This window comes from Carcharodon carcharias, chromosome 9, assembly GCF_017639515.1.
Source record: "Carcharodon carcharias isolate sCarCar2 chromosome 9, sCarCar2.pri, whole genome shotgun sequence".
In the NCBI taxonomy this organism is placed as follows: domain Eukaryota; kingdom Metazoa; phylum Chordata; class Chondrichthyes; order Lamniformes; family Lamnidae; genus Carcharodon; species Carcharodon carcharias.
The window spans coordinates 82,562,495-82,584,836 of NC_054475.1; the positions used below are offsets into that span (position 1 = coordinate 82,562,495).

Below are 22,342 nucleotides of genomic sequence, written 5' to 3' on the forward strand. Positions count from 1 at the left end.
AGCCCGTAGAGCACAGGGTCCTCTGTCACAGAACTGCTCGGGATAAACTTCAACAGCAACCACTGCATCTCTCTCCAGACCTTCTTTGCAAAGACACAATCTACAAGGAGGTGAACAACGGTCTCTTCCCCACCACAGCCACCTCGAGGGCAACGTGCAGAGGGGGTGGGACTCCTGGCGTGTAGGAAGGATCTTAGAGGGAGGGCCTTTCTCACCACCAGCCAAGCTACATCTTGGTGTTTGTTGGAAAGTTCTGGTGATGAGGCATTCTGCCAAATGACTTTGTCAGTCTGCTCAGGGAACCATCCCACAGGATCCACCCTCTCCTTTTCCCTCAGGGCCTTTAAGACGTTACGTGCAGACCACTGCCTGACGGACTTGTGGTCGAAGGTGTTTCCCTGCATAAATTTTCCCACGAGGGACAGGTGGTACGGCACAGTCCAACTACTTGGAGCGTTCCGCGGCAGCGTGGCCAGACCCATCCTTCGCAACACCGGGGACAGGTAGAACCTCAGCATGTAGTGACACTTGGTGTTTGCATACTGAGGGTCTACGCACCGCTTGATGCAGCCGCACACAAAGGTGGCCATCAGTACGAGGGCGATGTTGGGCACGTTTTTTCCCCCTTTATCTAGAGGCTTGTACATCGTGTCCCTGCGGACACGATCCATTTTCGACCTCCAGATAAAGCGGAAGATGGCTCGGGTGATCGCCATCGTGCAGGAGTGTGGAATGGGCCAGGACTGCGCCACGTACGGCAACAGCGAGAGTGCCTCACACCTGATGACCAGGTTCTTACCCGCAATGGAGAGGGAGCGTCGCTCCCACATGCCCAGTTTCCTTTTCACCATAGACACTCGCTCCTTCCAGTTTCTAACGCGTGCCCTGGTCCCTCCGAACCATATCCCCAGCACCTTCACACCGTCAGCCCTGACAGTGAAGGGGACAAAGGATCGGTCAGCCCAGTTCCCAAAGAACATGGCCTCGCTCTTCCCACGATTTACCTTGGCTCCTGAGGCCAGTTCGAAACGGTCGCAGATGTGGATAAGCCTGTGCACCGACAGCGGATCCGAGCAGAAGACAGCGACATTGTCCATGTACAGGGAGACTTTGATCTGAGTGCCTCCACTACCTGGGATCGTCACTCCTCTTATGCCCGGATCCTTTCTGATGGACTCAGCAAAGGGTTCTATGCAACACAAAAAAAGAACAGGCGAGAGAGGGCAGCACTGCCTGACTCCAGATTTAATAGGAAAGCTTCCTGATTCCCACCCATTGATTGAGACTGTGCTATTGATATTAGTGTAGAGCAGTTGGATCCAATTGCGAATTCCCTCCCAAACCCCAGTTTGGAGAGCACATCCACCATGTAGGTGTGCGATATTCTGTCAAAGGCCTACTCCTGATCCAGGCTTATGAGGCAGGTGTCCACACCCCTGTCCTCCACATAGGCAATCGTATCCCTGAGCAGCGCTAGGCTGTCAGAAATCTTCCTGCCGGGCACAGTGCAGGTCTGGTCAGGGTGGATCACCAATTCCAGAGCGGATTTGACCCGATTGGCGATGACCTTGGACAGAATTTTATCGTCCACATTCAACAGTGAAGTGGGTCGCCAATTTCTAATTTCCTCCCTTTCCTCCTTGTGCTTGTAGATGAGGGTGATAATGCCTTTCCTCATGGATTCTGACATGCTGCCAGCCAGGAGCATACTCTCGTACACTTCTAGCAGGTCTGGGCCGATCCAGTCCCACAGAGCTGAGTACAACTCCGCTGGAAAGCCGTCGCTTCCGGGAGTTTTACTCTTCTCGAAGGACTCAAGGGCCTTAGTCAGTTCGTCAGGAGTTAGCGCTTTGTCCAGACTCTTCCGTGTACTGTCATCTAAGACCTCCGTGATAGAGGACAGGAAGGACTGGGAGGCCGTGCTGTCTGTGGGCTTCACGTCATATAATCCGGCATAGAAGGATTTGCTAATCCTCAAAATGTCAGAGTGCGATGACTTTACTGAACCGTCTTCTTCCTTCAGGCTGCTGATCACAGAGCTCTCTCTGTGTCCCTTTTGGAAGAAGAAACGTGAGCACGTCTCATCCTGCTCCACGGAGCGGACTCTGGAACGGAAAATGATCTTGGAGGCCTCCGAGGCAAAGAGCGACGCTTGCTGGCTCTTCACCTCTTGGAGTTCCTCCTTGATATCAACCCCCATCGACCGCAGCCAGAGCAGATTCTGCATGTTTTTCTGGAGTAGGGACATTTCCCTCTGTTCCTTTCTAGCTTTCTGGGTGCCTTTGAGGACGAAAAACCTGTTGGTGTTTCCCTTGATCGCTTCCCACCAGTGTGTCAGTGACTCAGAGAGGGGTTTCATGGTTCTCCAACCTTTGTAATCCCTCTTGAGCTCCTCAATGTTCTCTGGGGTCAGCAGTTGCACGTTTAGCTTCCATGCCCCCCTGCCAACCCTCTGGTCCTTCTCTAAGTGACAGTCAGCCAGTAGGAGGCAGTGGTCAGAGAAGAACACCGGCTTGACGTTGGTGGATCTGACTGTGAAAGCACGGGACACAAACAGGAAGTCTATCCTGGAACAGACGGACCCGTCTGGCCGCGACCAGGTGTATCTATGCTGTGCTCCATCTGCAGAGTTGCTGAAGACGTCGTGCAGCTTGGCATCCTTTACTGTTTCCATCAGGGATCTGGATGTAGCGTCCAATCTGCTGTCGGCCCTGGCGGATCGTCCAGCCGCATCGATGATGCAGTTGAAGTCACCGCCCAGAATGACCGGTCTGGAGGTTGCCAGCAGCAGTGGGAGCTGCTGAAAAACCTCCAGCCGCTCAGCCCCTTGTGACGGGGCGTAGACGTTAATTAAACGGAGTGGAGCATTCTTGTACATTACGTCTGCTACGAGGAGGCGCCCGCTCACCACCTCCTTAACCTCGGAGACGGTGAAGCTGCCTCCCCGCAGCAGAATCCCCAGGCCGGAGGAACGAGAGTCGTTTCCTCCCGACCAGATCGATGGCCCATGGGACCACCATCGTGACCATTGCCTGTAGGAGCTGAGGTGCGGTATCGCACACTCCTGCAGAAACAGCAGGTCAGCTTTGACCTTGGCAAGGTAGTCCAAGGTCGCAACACATCGCGTAGTAGATTTAATGCTACGCACATTTATGGATACAATCTTTGCACCCATTTTAAAGCAGTTAGTCGCTTACCAAACCTGTTGTCTCTGAGAGTTCCAGACCTTTGGTCTGCTCCTTCATGCCCATGGTGTGCTCAAATTGCTTCACTTGGGATGGGCTGAGGAAAAAGTGTCCTGAATCTCCCCATTGGCAGTGTTCTGCTCGGGTGGCATCTGGGAGTCCGTGCAGAGCGCAGGGTTTGAAATGTCCTCTGTTGGAGAAGCTTCTCCAACCCTCTCCCCTTCTGGGGCGTTGCTGCTCCCGGCTTCCCGGAGCTGGGGTGCGCTGAGCGCCTCACTGTTCCCAGATTCCTGGGGTTGTGGTGCACTGGCCTCTTCGGGTTGTGGGCAAAGTTGGAGTGCGTTGGTCTCCTCATTTTCTCCAATGTTCTGGAGCTTGGGTGTCTCGTCCTCCAACTCCCTAGCGTTTTGCCGCTTCTTCTGTTGGCGCCGCCCTGGCACTTCTTCGTCCGAAGAGCTGCTGCTCTTGTTATCTGTGTCGGATAGGAGGCGCCTCTTGACTCTTGTCTGGGAAGAGGCTTGGTTTCTTTTTTGCCCCTTCTTCCTTTTTGCTCTCTTCACCAGCTGCCACTCCCCCTGCTGCTTTCCCACTGCTGCCTCCTCCTCCTCCGTTGATTTGCTCGCCTGAGGAGTGGGAGGATCGGGGGCAGTGCTGTTGATTGGCTGTCTGTTGCCCCAATCTTTTCCTCCACCTTGTCTCTCTCTGTGTCCTCCTTTGTCTCGTTGTTCTCCCTGGGGGCCTTGGTGGTTGGAGTGACACGAGGCATTTCTTCTGCTTCCCCCTCGTTGGCTTTAGCTGCCTGTGCATAAGTACGGCAACGTTTGGGGCAGGTCTTGTAGAGGTGACTTGCCTCGCCACACAGGTTGCAGCACTTAGCCTGTTTACAATCTTTTGTCTGGTGCCCTTCCTTTTTGCAGTTCTTGCAGAGGACAGCACTGCAGTTGGCTGCCACATGACCAGACTTGCCGCATGAGCGACAAAGTTTGGGTTGCCCAGCGTAGACAAGGTACCCACGGCTTCCCCCGATAGCGAATCTGGAAGGGGGGTGGAAAACGGCTCCCTTTCGTCGGTCTTGAGCGTGACCTTAACCTGGCGTTTACATGTCCAGATCCCCAAATTATCTTTAACTTCAGTGCAGCTCCCAACCTTATCGAAGTACCTGGTAAGGAAGGTGAGCACGTCAGCGACAGGGACGTAGGTGTTGTACAGATGTACCGTCGCAACCCGTTCATGATGCAATGGTAGAACAAAGAGCGGCTCCGCCGTCAGGATCTTCATTTCTGGCAGGTCTTTCTTTTCCTCAAACACCTTCAGGAGTTTGACACAAGCTGCCACGTGCTTGAAGGTCACATCAAAGAAACCAGCGCTGGGGAAATCCTGGAGGCAGTAGATCTCCGCAGCCTCGAAACCACACAGCTTGTATAGGATCCTCTTGGTGAAAAAGGTCCTATCCATTCCTGTTCCTTGCTCGCTGCCCTTCACCATGACTTGGATGGTGTTAGGTACCCCATGGTAAGGGGTTTGACTGGTTATAGCCATTGCTGTTTCCCTGGCAGAAACGCGATAAAGGTCTCTCCCCTGCCAGGTAAGTATCAAGGAAGACCAACAAGTAGCTGGACTTTGAGTTTTGCATATAGGATATACAACACAAAAACAGGTCATTTGGCCCAACCAGTCCATGTCAGTTTGCCCATTTTAAGGTCACACTGACTAATTGCTGTAAGAAATACTTACATTCATATAGCATCTTTCATGACCTCAAGATGTCCTAAAGCACTTCACAGCCAATGAAGTACTTTTAAAGTCTAATTTCTGGGGAAATGGAGGGAGAGGCAGCAGTCAGTTTGCACACATGCACTAACATGAATATGACCAGATAAACTATTCTTACTGATTTGGTTAAGGGATGAATATTCACGAGCAAGTAACGCGGGACTGGCCTGAACCGGAATTGCCTCTGTGTTTTTCTCTCCTCCTGTGTGCTTCTTAAAAAGAAGCATTGTTCAGTGATGAATTATTGGTGTTTTGCACAAGTGATGAATGCTTTCCACATAAAACAAACCTGTTAGCTGAATGAGGTGGCATGCCTCATATTGTCACCTTGCCTAGCTTGTTACTGTACTGCTCTGTGGCATTGGAATGCAGTCTCACCATGTTACTGTTATGCAATGTTTATTGAGGTTGACACCATCTCTATAAAGCAATGTGAATGAATTGGCATCATATCATCTTCCCTTTGAAAAGCCAGGATACTTCCTGAACTGGTCGCAGGTGATGGAAAATCTATCTGCTGGTCAATGTTCTGAAATACAAGTGACGGGTTTGCTCTTCCGATCTGCTACACAATGAAAGTCATGAGCTAGCAAGTAAACTCACTGCTCACCCTGGAGTGACTGTGATGAGGTGGCATTTTCTATTGTTGTCTTGCATCCCAGTGACTTAAACCAAGCAATATTATAACCCCATCATCCCAGTGTGTTTTGCCGGAGGGACACAGCCATTTCATGGAATAACAGCACAGAGGAGACTGTTTGGCCAGTCATACCTGTACTTTCTTTGAAAGAGCCATCCAGTTAATTCCACTCCCCTGTTCCTTCCCAAAAGCGACTTTCATGATCTCTGGCTGTCAAGCCCTTTGGCACATCTTATGAAGTACTTTTTGAGGTGTAGTCACTGTTGTAATGTAGGAAACACAGCAACCAAATGGTGTACAGCAAACTCCCAAAGACAGTGGCGTGAAAATGATCAGATAATCTGTTTTCTGTACTGTTGGTTGATAGCGAAGTGTTGGCCAGAACTTCAGGGATAACTCCCCTGTTCTTCTTACAAAAGTGCCATGAGAATAATTTTTACATACCACCTGAGATATAAAGGTATGATCGTATGAATTAGGAGCAGGAGTAGGCCATTCAGCTCCTTGGCCCTGCTGTGCCATTCAATAAGATCATGGCTGATCTGATTGTGGCCTGAACTCCACTTTCTGATACCTTCAATAACCTTTGTCTCTCTTGTTAGTCAAGAGTTTATCTACCTCTGCCTTAAAAAATATTAATTGACCCTGCCTCCACTGCTCTCTGGGGAAGAGAGTTCCAAAGATTCACAACCCTCTGAGAGAAAAAAAATTCTCATCTCCATCTTAGATAGGATATCCCTTATTTTTAAACTGTGTCCCCTCGTTCTAGTCTCTCCAACATGGGGAAACATCCTTTCAGCATCCACCCTGTCAAATCCCCTCAGGATCTTATATGTTTCAATAAGATCATCTCTCAATCTTTCAAACTCTAATGGATAGAGGCCCAGCTTGTCTAAACTTTCCTCTTGGATAACACCCCCACCCCACCTCCAATCCAGATATCTGAAAGACAGTACTTCTGCCAATGCAGCACTCCCACAGTACTGCACCGAAGTGTCAGCCTAGATTATGTGCTCAAGTCTCTAGAGTTGAACTTTCACCCATGACCTGCTTACTCAGATGTGAGAGTGCTACCATCGAGCCAAGGCTGGCTTATTTTGCTGCCCAGCCAATGGGAATGGTGAGGAAAAAAGGGTTGATATTGGCTGAGTCCATTTAGCTGAAAGAGGTTGCACTGTTTCCCTGCAGGGGCATACTATTTTCACTGACTTCGAAGTCAGTTGGGGTTTCTGCTGTAGGCCAACATGGACTTGATTCCCACTCTCACTCAGCAGCCTTGACACCAGTCTCAGTGGTGCTGGGCAGAAGAATGATTTCAGATATTAAGGTGAGGCCTTGGCGTTAAATTCAGTGAGCTTTCACACTTCTGGGCGTGCCGCCTGCCTTGGGCTCCCCAGTCACACCCCGAGTTAAAATTGATTCCACTGTCGCACAGTGCTTCATCCTAATGCTAAATGAGAACACACGTGGAGATATTAAAATAACAGATGTCACTGGGTTTTGTTAGAGATGCTCTTGAGTGGGGACCTTTTTGCATGGTGGTGGGGGGGGTGGGGGGGGGCACATTTCCAATTTGTTCTCACTCAAGGGGCTGATGAATAAATTTCAGAAAGATAATGCTTGGCACAATACCAATCATGAGTTTCAAAAAAAGGTTGAAGTCTGAAGAAAAGAAACAGCTTGCTGAGTAAAAATAAAGCAATGTCAAAGCAATAAATTGCTAAGTTAAATAAAAGAGTAATTAACAAAAATGACCATTAGGGTGTGAGGGTGTCAGTGTGTGTGGCTCACTCCCAGTCTCAGGGCACTCCCAGTGTGTGAATGGGTAAGAGTATGTGCTGGTGTGTGGGAGTGAGGGTGAGTGAGAAACACATTCACTTACTCACTCACACTTTCTTTCTCTCTCTCTCTCTCTTTCTGTCACACTCTCACTCACAAACACAAGCTCACACACACACACACTCTCTCTCTCTCACATGCATATACTATCACACCCTCTCTCTTTCTTTCTCTCTCTCTCTCTCTCTCTGACACACACACGCTAAGCTCTTTCCCAGCCGCCTCCCTGGGCCCCGCAGCCAGCGACTCAGCCCTGGGCCCCGCAGCCAGCGTCTCTGTCTCTGGTCTTGCCCCCTCCCCTGCCACCCCTCCCATGAAAACCTCTCTCTTTCCTGAGCATGTTCACTGCTCCTCCAATCACAGACTGTTTCTCTCCTGCATTTGCTGCTGATTAATTCACACTAGTGAGCCTGTCTGTGATTGGAGGAGCAGCTCCTTGCAGAATCTTCCGCTCACTTACTCAGCTTACCAGCAATTTGAACAGTGGCTACAGGAGTCACATGGGGGGTTTGGCTTCGCAGGTCACAATCCAGTCTGCGGACCATGGGTTGGACAAGCCTGCAATATAATGTATAATCTCTATATCCTTTCACATCTGGTTTACAAGCCCAGCTCCTGCTGGTTGCCTTAGATATTTAAAATGGCAGACCTGGCCTTTGGCTTTGCCAGTATCGACCAGTGCAGCTCTGCGATTATATGGCAGGAAGTGCACTCCTCAGTGGCAGAGCCTGTTGCTATTTTTGCCAAGGCTCGGGAGTTAGTTGGCAAGCAAATGTTGTGTATTTAAAAAGACCCAGAACAAGACAATAGTGAAGGGAATGGTGATGATTTTTTTTTTACAATATGTGGCAGGAAGCATGAGTGAAGGAAATTTCCCCTATTAATATTACTGAAAAATATGCATATATCTTTGGGTAGGTCCTTGCTAACAAAATACATTACAGCAACCAAGAAGAAAATAAATTCTGATGAGAAGTTCCAACAGACAACCATTAACAATTTGTAGTACAATGTGTTTTTTCTTTATTCTGTCATGGGATGGGGGCACCAACAATCGCTGATAGTTTCATGGTCATCGTTACTCAAATTGGCTTTCAATTCCAGAGGTAGTAATTGAATTTAAATTCCACCAAACACCGTGGTGGGATTTGAACTGTCTTTTACTGGTCCAGTGACATTACCAGTATGCCATCATCTCCCTGTGTCTAGGCATTTAAAGGAGTGTTATTAGACAGGAATATACACTGTGCCACATTATTAGGATATTAGCTATTAGGACAATAACCAAAAGCTTGTTCAAAGGAGTAGATTTTAAGCAACATCTTGAAAGAGGAGAGAGATAGAGAGACATGGGGAGGTTTCAGGAGGGAATTCTAGAGTTTAGCTTGGAAACTAATAGTGGGGTAAATGAAATGGGCGGAGGAGGTGTACAGATGCCAGAATTGGAGGAAGAGTTCTCAGAAGGTTGTAGGGCTGGAGGAGGTTACAGGAATAGGGAGAGTTGTACAGACCCAGGAGGTTACAGGGATAGGGAAAGGTATTGAGCTGGAGGAGGTTACAGGGATAGGGAAAGGTATAGGGCTGGAGGAGGTTACAGGGATAGGGAAAGGTATAGGGCTGGAGGAGGTTACAGGGATAGGGAGAGTTGTGGGGCTGGAGAAGGTTCCAGAGATATGGAACGGTGGGGCAGTAGAGGAATTTGAACACAAAGATGAGAATTTTAAATTTAAGATGTTGCTAGACCGAAATAAGTGAGTACATGGTGATGTTGAATGGGATTTACGATAGGGTCAGCAGAGTTTTGGATGAACGCAGAAGTTTCTGGAAGGTGGAAAGCTTGCCGTAAGAGCATGAGAATAGTGAAAACTGGAGGTAATGTCTCCATTTTTAATGTAGGTGCTTAACTCCCAACTCCCAACCAGAGAGCATTGACAACAAAAACAAAAATAGCTGGAAAAACTCAGCAGGTCTGACAGCATCTGTGGAGAGGAACACAGTTGACGTTTCGGTTTCATGTGACTCTTCATCAGAAATGACAGAGAGCATTGACCTCTGGGTTCCTGTCATTTCCAACTCCTTCAGATGACCTTTCTCTTCTCCTGGTTGGAGCAGTTAGTAGCCTGGCATATGTGTGTTGTGTTCTTCCCTGATGGTGTGTAAAGCTGACTGAGCCTGGTTCATCTTGCTTGAGTTATTCAATTGTTGACAGTCAAGCGGGAGGTCCAGAGTGAAGTCTGGTTCAGTGGATAGTGACTTTACAAGCCCAGGCAGTAGATAACCATTGAGAAGGTTGTGGTTTGGGATTTTGCACCTCCTTGTCATAAGGAGCTGAGATTGACCAGGTCATGAGGATTGTGGGAGGAGAGGAAGAAAGTAGATATATTTATACACATGAGCATCCTTTTGTTCTCTAAATAATTTGGTAGCTAATTAGGGCAAAATGAAACATCTCCCACAGGCCGAGTGCAATTCCCAAATTCATCCAGTAGATTAAACAGTGAACTGTTGTAATCATAAACAATTGTTGTTGGATTTTTGCCAGTACTGTATGGGTTCATAAACATATGAGCCCAAAACCTTACATTCATGTATGAGTTCATCCAACAGGGTCCAGAGTTTGTTCCACATTTGTTTTTCTCTGGGCTGAAGCAAGGATTTAATGATTAAATGTACCATCTGATAGAGAACTGAGTCACAAAGCAGCAAGGCGACATGGAGCCTTGGTTCAGGAATTGTCATTTGCCTTAGCTCCTTTATGGGTGGTGTTGGGAGTAGTCACTCAGATTATCAGCTCGTGACTCCAGCGACGCACTACTAACAAATACAGCTGTGCAGACATTAGGCAAAGGTTGTGGGTAGGGGAGCCAGGTTGAACAGCGAGGGATCAGTGAGAAATGAGATGGAGAGAGGGGGAAGACTGAGAGGTGAGACAAAGTGTAGGAGGGGGAGAAGAATCAGGCTGGGACAGAATGGGGGAGGGGGAAGAGGATCAGGTTGGGACAGAGTTGGGGAGGGGGAAGAGGATCAGGCTGGGACAGAGTGGGGGAGGGGGAAGAGGATCAGGCTGGGACAGAGTGGGGGAGGGGGAAGAGGATCAGGTTGGGACAGAGTGGGGGAGGGGGAAGAGGATCAGGCTGGGACAGAGTGGGGGAGGGGGAAGAGGATCAGGCTCGGACAGAGTGGGGGAGGGGGAAGAGGATCAGGTTGGGACAGAGTGGGGGAGGGGGAAGAGGATCAGGCTGGGACAGAGTGGGGGAGGGGGAAGAGGATCAGGCTGGGACAGAGTGGGGGAGGGGGAAGAGGATCAGGTTGGGACAGAGTGGGGGAGGGGGAAGAGGATCAGGTTGGGACAGAGTGGGGGAGGGGGAAGAGGATCAGGTTGGGACAGAGTGGGGGAGGGGGAAGAGGATCAGGCTGGGACAGAGTGGGGGAGGGGGAAGAGGATCAGGCTGGGACAGAGTGGGGGAGGGGGAAGAGGATCAGGCTGGGACAGAGTGGGGGAGGGGGAAGAGGATCAGGCTGGGACAGAGTGGGGGAGGGGGAAGAGGATCAGGTTGGGACAGAGTGGGGGAGGGGGAAGAGGATCAGGTTGGGACAGAGTGGGGGAGGGGGAAGAGGATCAGGTTGGGACAGAGTGGGGGAGGGGGAAGAGGATCAGGCTGGGACAGAGTGGGGGAGGGGGAAGAGGATCAGGCTGGGACAGAGTGGGGGAGGGGGAAGAGGATCAGGCTGGGACAGAGTGGGGGAGGGGGAAGAGGATCAGGTTGGGACAGAGTGGGGGAGGGGGAAGAGGATCAGGCTGGGACAGAGTGGGGGAGGGGGAAGAGGATCAGGCTGGGACAGAGTGGGGGAGGGGGAAGAGGATCAGGTTGGGACAGAGTGGGGGAGGGGGAAGAGGATCAGGCTGGGACAGAGTGGGGGAGGGGGAAGAGGATCAGGTTGGGACAGAGTGGGGGAGGGGGAAGAGGATCAGGCTGGGACAGAGTGGGGGAGGGGGAAGAGGATCAGGTTGGGACGGAGTGGGGGAGGGGGAAGAGGATCAGGCTGGGACGGATTGGGGGAGGGGGAAGAGGATCAGGTTGGGACAGAGTGGGGGAGGGGAAAGAGGATCAAGTTGATCTGGTCAAAATTAAAATACCTTTTTTTTAATTATAATTCATCATTTTGAATGGAGAAGTTGAAGATTCTCTGTGGGGGAGGGTATGTTCCTAAACCCTAACCCTCACATACCCCAATAAAAGTGCAATTTTATGCTTTCAACATTTCAACTTCCCACAAACATTTTTGTCTTATATTTGCTGCTTCCAAGCAATGTTGGAATGTCATGTACACTGACAGTTTACAACAGCAAGCCTGTGGAATGACTTGTTTTCACGTGTTGGGGCCCATCTGGAGTTGTCGGCTGTTGTGGGCCTGCACAGCCTTGTGAGTGATAATGATTGACTGATCTGCTCCTGGTGTAAGCATTGTGTTTCAGAAGAAGGCTCGTTTGAAACAAACCAGTATTACAGCTCCGATCTGGGCTGTGCCACTTAATGAGGCTTTTCAGCATAAATGAAACCACTTCCTGGTTCAGTCCTGAAATTTTAATTTTGTACGTATGAAGCTAATCGGGGGGGTTCGGTGGTTTCCAGCACACTGAGTAACACAGCTGACCTTTGCTAGTGACGGTTCTGCTATCTTTGTTGCAAATCAAGTGTTAATTGGCTTCTTGTGCAACCTCCATTTCCTTCATTCCACCACTGGTGGGTGTGCTTTCAGCTGCCTGGGCCCGAAGCTTTGGAATCCTGTCCTTACGCCTCTCTGCCTCACTTTTCTTGAGGTACTCCTTAAAACCTACCCTTTTGACTTAGCTTTGATCAGCTGTCCTAGTATCTCCTTGTGTGGCTGGGTCTTAGTTTGATTCCACTCCTGTGAGGCATCTTGGGATGTTTTACTATATTAAGGGTACAATATAAATAAAAGTTGTCCAAAGATCATGTGAGTTATGATCGCAGGATTTCCAGATGTTTTGATGTTAAATTGTGTTGCTGTGCTCATGCTGACAGCTTACTGGGCATTTGAAACGAATGCAGACTGGTTACCTATGAACTGCAGGTCAGTTATGCTGAAATATCAGACGTTTTGCATAACTGTATTCCAAAACTATCTGTGCGGCTAGCCAAGCTGTTCCGGCACAGATACAACATTGGCATCTACCCAACATTGTGGAAAATTACCCAGGTATGACCTATCAGACAAAAAGTGGGACAAATCCAACCTAACCAATTACTCTCCTATAAGTCTACTCTCCATCATTAGCAAAGTGATGCAAGGTGTCTTTGACAGTGCTATCAAGCGGCATTTACTCAGCAATAACCTACTCACTGATGCTCAGTTGGGTTCTACCAAGGCCCCTCAGCTCCTGACCTCATTACAGACAAGCATGGACTAAAGAACTGAACTCCAGAGGTGAAGTGAGGTAAGAGTGACTGCCCTTAACATCAGGGCAGCATTTGACTGAGTGTGGCATCAAGGAGCCCTAGCAAAACTGGAATCAGTGGGAATCAGGGGGCAACTCTCTGCTGGTTGGGGTTGTACCTGGCACAAAGGAAGATGGTTGTAGTTGTTGGAGGTTAGTCATCTCCATACCAGGATATCACTGCAGGAGTTCCTCAGGGTAGTATCCTAGGCCCAGCCATATTTAGCTGCTTCATCAATGACTTTTCTTCCATCATAAGATTAGAAGTGGGGATGTTCGCTGATGATCGCACAGTTTTCAGCACCATTCGTAACTCCTTAGATCATGAAACTGTCAGTGTCCATGTGTAGCAACACCTGGACAATATTCAGACCTGGGCTGATAAACATTCATGCCAGGCAATGACCATCTCCAACAAGAGAGAATCCAACTATCTCCCCTTGACATTAAGTAGCATTACCATCACTGAATCCCTTACCATCCATACCCTGGAGGTTATCAATAACCAGAAACATAACTGAATCAGTCATATAAATACTGTGGCTACAAGAACAGGTAAGACACTGGGAATTCTGTGGTAACTCTCCAAAGACGGTCCACCATCTACAAGGCTCAAGTCAGGAGTGTGATGGATTACTCTCCACTTGCCTGGATGAGTGCAACTCCCACAACACCAAGATGCTCTTGACACCATCCAGGATAAAGCAGCTACTTGATTGGCATCACATCTTACCACCTTAAATATTCACCCCCTCCTCCACTGACGCACAGCAGCAGCAGTGTGTACCATTTACAAGATGCAAGCAGGAATTCACCAAGGCTCCTTAGACAGCACCTTCCAAACCCACGACCACTACCATCTAGAAGGACAAGAGCAGCAGATACATGGGAACACCACCACATGGGAGTTTCCCTCCAAGTCATTCACCATCCTGACTTGGAACTGTATCACCGTTCCCTCATTGCTGCTGGCTCAAAATCCTCGAACTGCCTTCCTGACAGCGCTATGGATGTACCTCCAGTTGCAGATCAAGAAGGCGGCTCATCACCACCTTCTCAAGGGCAATTAGGGATGGGCAATAAATGCTGACCTTGTTAATGATACCCACATCCCAAGAATGAATAAAAGTTTCTATCTGAAATCTGCTGCCTCCTCCCCCCTCACCCTCTCCCCCTCTCTCTCCCTCTGCCTCTCTCCCTCTGCCTCTCTCCCTCCCCCTCTCTCTGCTCCACCTCTCTCTCTGCCCCCCATCTCCCTCTGCCCCCCCGTCCCCCCCTCTCTCTACCCCACCTCCCCCCCACACCCTGTACATCTTTCTCCTCCACCTCCCTCTCTTTCCTCCAACCCTTCCTCCTCCCCTTCCACTTCCAATCCAGGCTGCGTTCTCTCTGTGGTTGGCCTAACTGATTCACATCCCTTTCCTTTTGGTAATTCAGGTTCTGAGCTGGTTTCCACACTAACCTGCAATCCCTTATCTGATGAACCAAATCTGTGTCTCCAGTGTGCCACGAGAGGTCTTCCCTTGTGTGCTGAGGCTGCTCACCCAAGGCCTTATTGATAGTCAACTGATGCGTGGTCAGGCATCCATTGCTTGAACTTGCATTGCTCAGTCCAAGCCAAGGGGAACCTATGGATGTGGTGTACTTAGGTTTCTAGAAGGCATTTGACAAGGTGCCACATCAAATGTTACTACACAAACTAAGAGTTCATGGTGTAGGGAGTAACATATTAACATGGATAGAGGATTGGTTGCTAACAGGAAACAGAAACTAGGCATAAATGGGTCATTTTCGGGTTGGCATGATGTAACAAATGGAGTGCCACAGGGATCAGTGCTGGAGCCTCAATTATTTACAATCTGTATCAATGGTTTGGATAAAGGGACCAAACAAATTGTAGCTAAATTTGATGATGACACATAGATAGGTAGGAAAGTAAGTCGTGAAGAGGACTTAAGGAGTCTGCAAAGAGATATAGATGAGTTATGAGTGAGCAAAGATTTGGCAAATGGAGTACAATGTTGTAAAATGTGAACTTGTCCACGTTGATGGGAAGAATAGAAAAGCAGCACATTATTTAAATGGGGAGAGATTGCAGAACTTGGTGGTACAGAAAGCTCTGGGTATCCTGGTACATAAATCACAAAAAGTTAGAATGCATATAAGATCCTGAGGGGATTTGACAGGGTGGATGCTGATAGGATGTTTCCCCTTGTGGGAGAGACTAGAACTAGGGGGGACAGTTTAAAAATAAGGGGTCTTCTATTTAAGGTGGAGATGAGGAGAAATCTATTCTCTGCGGGTTGTGAATCTGTAGAACTCTTTATCCCAGAGCACAGTGGAGGCAGGGTCAATGAATATTTTAAAGCTGAGTTAGATAGATTCGGCGTGACATTAGTTGTCTCAATTTCTCTGCTCCTCTCACCCATTCTAATCTGTCTCTCTCTGAACTTACTGCCCTCCGTCCTCTTAGGTCCAACCCCAACCTTGTCATCAAACCCGCTGACAAGGGCAGTGCTGTTGTTGTCTGGCGCACTGATCTCTACCTCGCAGAGGCTGAGTGTCAACTCGCAGACACTTCCTCCTACCTCTCCCTGGACCATGACCCCACCACTGAACATCAAGCCATTGTTTCCAGGACTGTCACTGACCTCATCTCTTCTGGAGATCTTCCTCCCACTATCTTCCTGATAGTCGTCCAACCTTGGATGGCCCGCTTCTACCTCCTACCTAAAATCCACAAACAGAACTGTACCAGTAGACCGATTGTGTCAGCTTGTTCCTGCCCCACGGAACTTATTTCTCGTTATCTTGACTCCCTTCTCTCTCCCCTTGTCCAGTCCCTTCCCACCTACATCCGTGATTCCTCTGACACCTTAGGTCACATCAACAATTTCCAGTTCCCTGGCCCCAACCGCTTCCTCTTCACCATGGACGTCCAATCCCTCTACACCTCCATCCCCCACCAGGATGGTCTGAGGGCCCTTAGCTTCTTCCTCGTACAAAGGCCCGAACAATCCCCATCCACCATTACTCTCTTCTGTCTGGCTGAACTTGTTCTCACACTGAACAATTTCTCCTTTAACTCCTCTCACTTCCTCCAAATAAAAGGTGTGGCTATGGGTACCCGCATGGGCCCCAGCTATGCCTGTCTCTTTATGGGGTATGTGGAACATTCCTTGTTCCAGTCCTACTCCGGCCCCCTCCCACAACTCTTTCTCCGGTACATCAATGATTACTTTGGTGCTGCTTCATGCTCTCATTGGGAATTGGAAAAAATTATTAATTTTGCTTCCAATCTCCACCCCTCCATCATTTTCACATGGTCCATCTCTGACATTTCCCTTCCCTTCCTTGACCTCTCTGTCTCAATTTCTGGTGATAGACTGTCCACCAATATCCATTACAAGCCTACCGACTCCCACAGCTACCTCGACTACAGCTCCTCACACCCCGCTTCCTGTAAGGACTCCATCCCATTCTCTCAATTCCTTCGCCTCCGTCGCATCTGTTCTGATGATGCTACCTTCAAAAACAGTTCCTCTGACATGTCCTCCTTCTTCTTTAACCGAGGTTTTCCACCCATGGTCGTTGACAGGGCCCTCAACCATGTCCGGCCCATCTTGCGCGCATCCGCCCTCACGCCTTCTCCTCCCTCGAAGAAACGTGATAGGGTCCCCCTTGTCCTCACTTATCACCCCAGCAGCCTCCGCATTCAAAGGATCATCCTCCGCCATTTCCGCCAACTCCGGCATGATGCCACTACCAAACACATCTTCCCTTCACCCTCCCTGTCGGCATTCCGTAGGGATCGTTCCCTCCGGGACACCCTGGTCCACTCCTCCATCACCCCCTACTCCTCAACCCCCACCTATGGCACCACCCCATGCCCACGCAAAAGATGTAACACCTGCCCCTTCACTTCCTCTCTCCTCACCGTCCAAGGCCCCAAATGCTCCTTTCAAGTGAAGCAACATTTCACTTGCATTTCCCCCAACTTAGTCTACTTTGTTCGTTGCACCCAATGCGGTCTCCTCTACATTGGAGAGACCAAACGTAAACTGGGCGACCGCTTTGCAGAACACCTGCGGTCTGTCCGCAAGAATGACCCAAACCTCCCTGTCGCTTGCCATTTTAACACTCCACCCTGCTCTCTTGCCCAAATGTCTGTCCTTGGCTTGCTGCATTGTTCCAGTGAAGCCCAGTGCAAACTGGAGGAACAACACCTCATCTTCCGACTAGGCACTTTACAGCCTTCCGGACTGAATATTGAATTCAACAACTTTAGGTCTTGAGCTCCCTCCTCCATCCCCACCCCCTTTCTGTTTCTTCCCCCTTCCTTTTGTTTTTTTTTCCAATAAATTATATAGATTTTTCTTTTTCCCACCTATTTCCATTATTTTTAAATCTTGTATGCCCTGCTAGTCTTTCCACCCCACCCCACCCCCACTAGAGCTGTACCTTGAGTGCCCTGCCATCCATTCTTAATTAGCACATTCGTTTAGATAATATCACCACCTTCAACACCTCTTTGTTCCTTTGTCTGTGACATCTTTTGATTATCTGCTCCTATCACTGCTTGCTTGTCTCTACAACCACACCACACCCCCCACCACCTTAAACCAGCTTATATTTCCCCCCTCTTCTAATATTCACTCAGTTCTGTTGAAGGGTCATGAGGACTCGAAACATCAACTCTTTTCTTCTCCGCTGATGCTGCCAGACCTGCTGAGTTTTTCCAGGTAATTCTGTTTTTGTTTTGGATTTCCAGCATCCGCAGTTTTTTGTTTTTATATTTATTTATATGTCAGATACTTTCTTGATTGACAAGGGAGTCAATGGGTATAGGGGGTAGGAAGGAAAATTGAGTTGTGGCCACAATCCAATCAGCCATGATCTTGTTGAATGGTGGAGCAGGCTCAAGGAATTAAATGGCCGACTCCCCCTAATTTGCATGTTAGCCACATACACCCTGGCTGTACCCCTCTTGCCATTTAATGCCCATTGAGGTCACTGACTCTTCCAGCCTGGTGTATTACATTGTGGGTCTGAGTCCCAATTAATGATTCATGTGACCCACCCAACTGATGTTTTCTCTGCCACTATTGCATCAATTTTCTAAACCTTTTGCCTCAAAAGTTGTCTTTCCCTCCCTCCCTCACCTTAAGGAACTGTCTTATTTATTCTGTAAGCATCCTCAGAGAGTGGTGTCTGCCTGTGTAAGGAAGTTTGGGTAGGTGGCTGCTGTATTATTTGGTTTGTGGCCCATGCTGCAAAAGTAATATTTCAGTCAGACAAAATTGGTAATTAGAAGTGTGTCAAAACTCTCTACAAAGGCTCAGTTTGCTTGAAGGTGCATCCAGGCTGCTTTGCCCTTTGACTGCTTTGATTTACAGCCCAGAGCCTCATGTTGGAAGCACAGTGTGTGTTTTGTTGCCCATGGTGGTGGATTTTGGCTTTAATGTTAACAGGAAAAAACCCAGCCTCTTCCCCTAGCATTTCTGAATGCTCCGCAGAGGGCTTTGTAGCACAGTATGACTGGTCTACAGCCTCCCACTGAATGTCTAGGCTGAGGGCATGGACAGTACCACCATTCAGTGTGGTGTATGGGTGGACCCAGTGACTACTGAAGATATCTTGTTTTCTCCCAGATGTTGAATCCAGCTTCTAGTAACTTCAAATCCTTAATCATATGATCTGTGGCTCAAGGTTAGCTACATAGAATTTAGACCTTGTGGATGGATGCAGAGTTTGTGCTGTTTTACTGGTGGGTTAAGCTTCACTGCAGTACTTGCTACTCCCTCACCTGTTTCTGCCCTGTTAACTGTGTTTTTGTGCATAGTGAATATGGTGACAATGCCTATAAGTACCTAAGCTCAACTCAGTGTTTAGTTATGATGAGCACATATTGGACCTTGTGAGTGTTCTGTAGTTCTTTACTTTAATCTAAATAGCTGGCAATCACAAGTTGGATTCTCTTTCCATCCATAAGTCCATCCCTGGGCTCTCCATCTCTATCTCTGGATCTTATGTTCCAACACATTCCCCTCCCTGTTTCAGCTGGCTGCTTTTGCATCCCTCCCTACCTTCTCTTTCTTTGTCCTTCTCTCTCTACCTTCTCCATCTTATCACATTCTCCGTCTCTCCCTCATTCTCCCTCCCTCTCTCTCACCTCCCTCCCTCTTTCTCATCTCCCCCCACCCCAGTTTTGTTCTCACCCCCCACTCTCTCTCACCCAGGTGTTCTGCCAATAAAGGGATCAATATTCTGCGACCAGTCTGATCTATATGTTCCTCCAGTCCCACACCAACATGCTTCAGTCTGAAGTAGCTTCGCAAGCTGTTCAGTTGTGTCAAACCCGATAGAATGGCAACGCCTTAGCTGCCACCTTTTCAGGACAATTAGAGATGGGCAATGAATGCCAGCCTTGCCAATGCTGCTCACATCCCTGACAATGAATAAACTAAATACTTCTTTAAGTAGGCCCAGGCCCAAAATAGCAATACCACAATCTCCATTGCCTTTAAGCTTTCTGCAGATACTGAGTGCCACTCTGAGTCCGCACAGAATGGTTACACCATCAAGGCCCTCTTGCCAGGTTGCTACCAGAGATGGGGCCTGTAGGAGCTCAAGATGAACTAAGTTCAGACAGAAGCTGTGCTGCAGTATTTCACACACTAGGCATCTCAATAATGAAAGAGAAGGACAGTACACATTGAAGTTGGAAGGCCCCTCAGATATAGGTGTCCTCTACACTCCTGGAGTCTGGATTCAATGGCAGAGCCCATTGCTTTCCCAAACAAAAGCCATTCCAGCTATTGTATCTGGAACCCAGTTGGCCGGCCAGCCCCTGATCAGAATATGGGAGGTATCCAATCTATTAGTGGTGGTTTGAGGCCCCAACTGGTGGCTCAATCTGCTGACTCCTTACTAGCCAGTGCTACGTGTGCTCTCATCCTGTGTATCAGCGAAAGACAGACTTGCCTTTTTATAGTGCCTTTCACAACCTCAGGACAACCCAAAACATTTTACAGCCAGTGGAGTACTTTTGAGGTTTAGGTACTGTTGAAAAGTAGGATATGTGGCAGCCAATGTGTGCACTGCAAGCTCCCACAAACAGAAATGTGATAATGACCAGTTAATCTGTTTTGTGATGCTGATTGAGGGATAAATATTGGCCCGAACATTGGGGAGAACTCCCCTGCTCCTCTTTGAATAATGCAATTGGATCTTTTACATCCACCTTAGATGGAAAACGGGGTCTGGGTTTAACATCTCATCTGAAAGGCTGTGCAGCACTCTGACAGTGCAGCATTCCCTGGGAGTGTCAGCCTAAATTTTTGTGTTCCAGTCACTGGAGTGGGGCTTGAACCCACAACCTTTGAACTCAAGCTGAGGTTGCTACCCACCGAACCACAGCTGACACTTTTGAACAATGAGTGCATTTGGGATTAGACCTTTTTTTGTCTTTTTAATGTGTAAACTGAGAGTTAGAAGTGCATTTGCCAAGCCCTTTAATATTCCAGCGATGCACCCTCGCTGTGTGAGGGAGATATTCACTTCCTCTTCTGTAACTTAGATTTCTCAGCCTGTCTTTTGATTTATAATCAATGAGCAAAGTAGCATTGGAGAAAACAGGATGAAGATTCCGGTGGTGCTCTGCTTTGGTTAGACAGCTAATCCTGTCCCAGAATGACACCACCTCTATATGTCCGGTACAGTTCTTCAACATTATTGCACTGGCCACAGCACAAGAGAGTGTGTGGAAGTGGAAGCTGTTTAGCTGATGCAACACTCTGCTCAGCTCACAATGAGCAAAGAATCAAAACCTACATGGCAGCTTGTTGACATAGTGAACTGAATTGCAGTGTTTGGGTATGGTAGCAGACTGTTTCGCTGAGAGATTAGGCACGTATTTAAAGTCCCTAATCTTGCCTGGGCTACTGTATGGGGGAATGGGGGGACAAAGCTATGAATAGAAGGGAGGTGGATCCCTCTTGTGAGCATGCGAGTGTGACTCGAGTTTGTGTCTGTGTGTGAGTAAGTCTGCTTGTGAGAGAGAGGGAGGAAGAGACAATCCAGCCATTTTCCCACACCTCAGTAGCCTTTAGACATTAGCAGAGGCCTAGCAGATGGTCAGCAGCCTGCCGTTGGATAGAGGAATGGGCGGGAGAAGGAAGAAAGAACCTAAGAGATGGGGGAAGGAGAAAAAGAAACAGAAAATAACTTGTCTTGAGCCTAGACTGTGGAGTACAATCTTGCCCATTGAGCTGCTAATTCAGATTGCACTCAGCCAAAGACTGGGGACATTGTTGCAATAAGAAAACAAACCTTGAAGTTTATTTTTGGTATTTAGTTTATCACAGCAGCTGCCAAGTGGCTAGAATTTCGACTGACAAACCGAGCGCAGAGAGGGCAAGCTCACTCATTAAAGAACTTTCATTGTATTATCACAGCAGGTTTACAAACCGATTCAGAGAAATCTCCACGTTTTTTACTTCAATCTGCCTTGTTCTGTAAAAACTGCCTGTTCATCTAGAAATTAACAAGAATGAAATGACCCATTTTCTGGAATGAACATACTTCTCAATTCCACTTTTAAATGCAGTTTCCTGGTGACATTTTCCACAGAGTGGGAAAGTATTGACCAGTGAAAGAGTTATAGGCAATGGATTAATTTACAACTGACCTCTTATTGAGCCTCTCAAACAGTCTGGACAGACTTTGATCAGTGTCATCTCCAGCACAGTTTCTTGTCAGTCATTTCCAACGTCTTAATGAAAGAGACACGTCTCCTATCTCACCAGTAAATTCCAAAAACAAAATTTGTCAACCCAGTGAAGTTCAGAGCGGAAGGAGTCACTTTGAGCCCGTGCCAGAGCAATTGCACCGACCCACTCTCTCCCAACGCCCTGTGTCAATCTAAGGCAAATCCCACTGCCTGGACCTCAACCCATGGCATTTTATAAATTCCAAGCTAATCCCACTGCTCCCCTGTCTCCCTACAGCCCTATATCTTGTCCTGCTTTAAACATTTCTACATAAGAGATATAATGGCTTCTGCCAAAACATCTGATATTCCAGCAGTACTCCACAGCTTCTCTCTTCACATCCTTAGTGACAATGTTAATTGATGACCGCTCTTCATTGATTCCCCAATCGGACTAAATAACCTTGCCCCAACTTTATGCCTCCCAGAAACATGCTTGTTTTTTTGAAAATCTTCACCCTTCTATTTTCAGGAGGGGTGACTGGAAACAGTGAGACTTGCCAGAAATTGAGTTTAACTAATCACAGATAATGACTCTGTTTCTGCTGTTTCCCCTTACCTATAATGTCAGTTCCCCAATTCTTTTCTTGCACTGTCCTGAACTCTTGTCACTCCTTAGTTTCCCTACTTATCTCCTCCCACCAGCTCCAAACTCATCAATTCCATAAAACATG

At 48.1% G+C, this 22,342-nt stretch overlaps 1 protein-coding gene across 2 annotated transcripts in view; it reads left to right on the top strand.

The window, feature by feature from the left end:
* The window catches only part of stk26 (serine/threonine protein kinase 26), a 172,208-nt gene that overhangs the window by 91,508 nt on the left and 58,358 nt on the right, over positions 1-22,342 (top strand). The gene's annotated exons all lie outside the window — the stretch shown is intronic.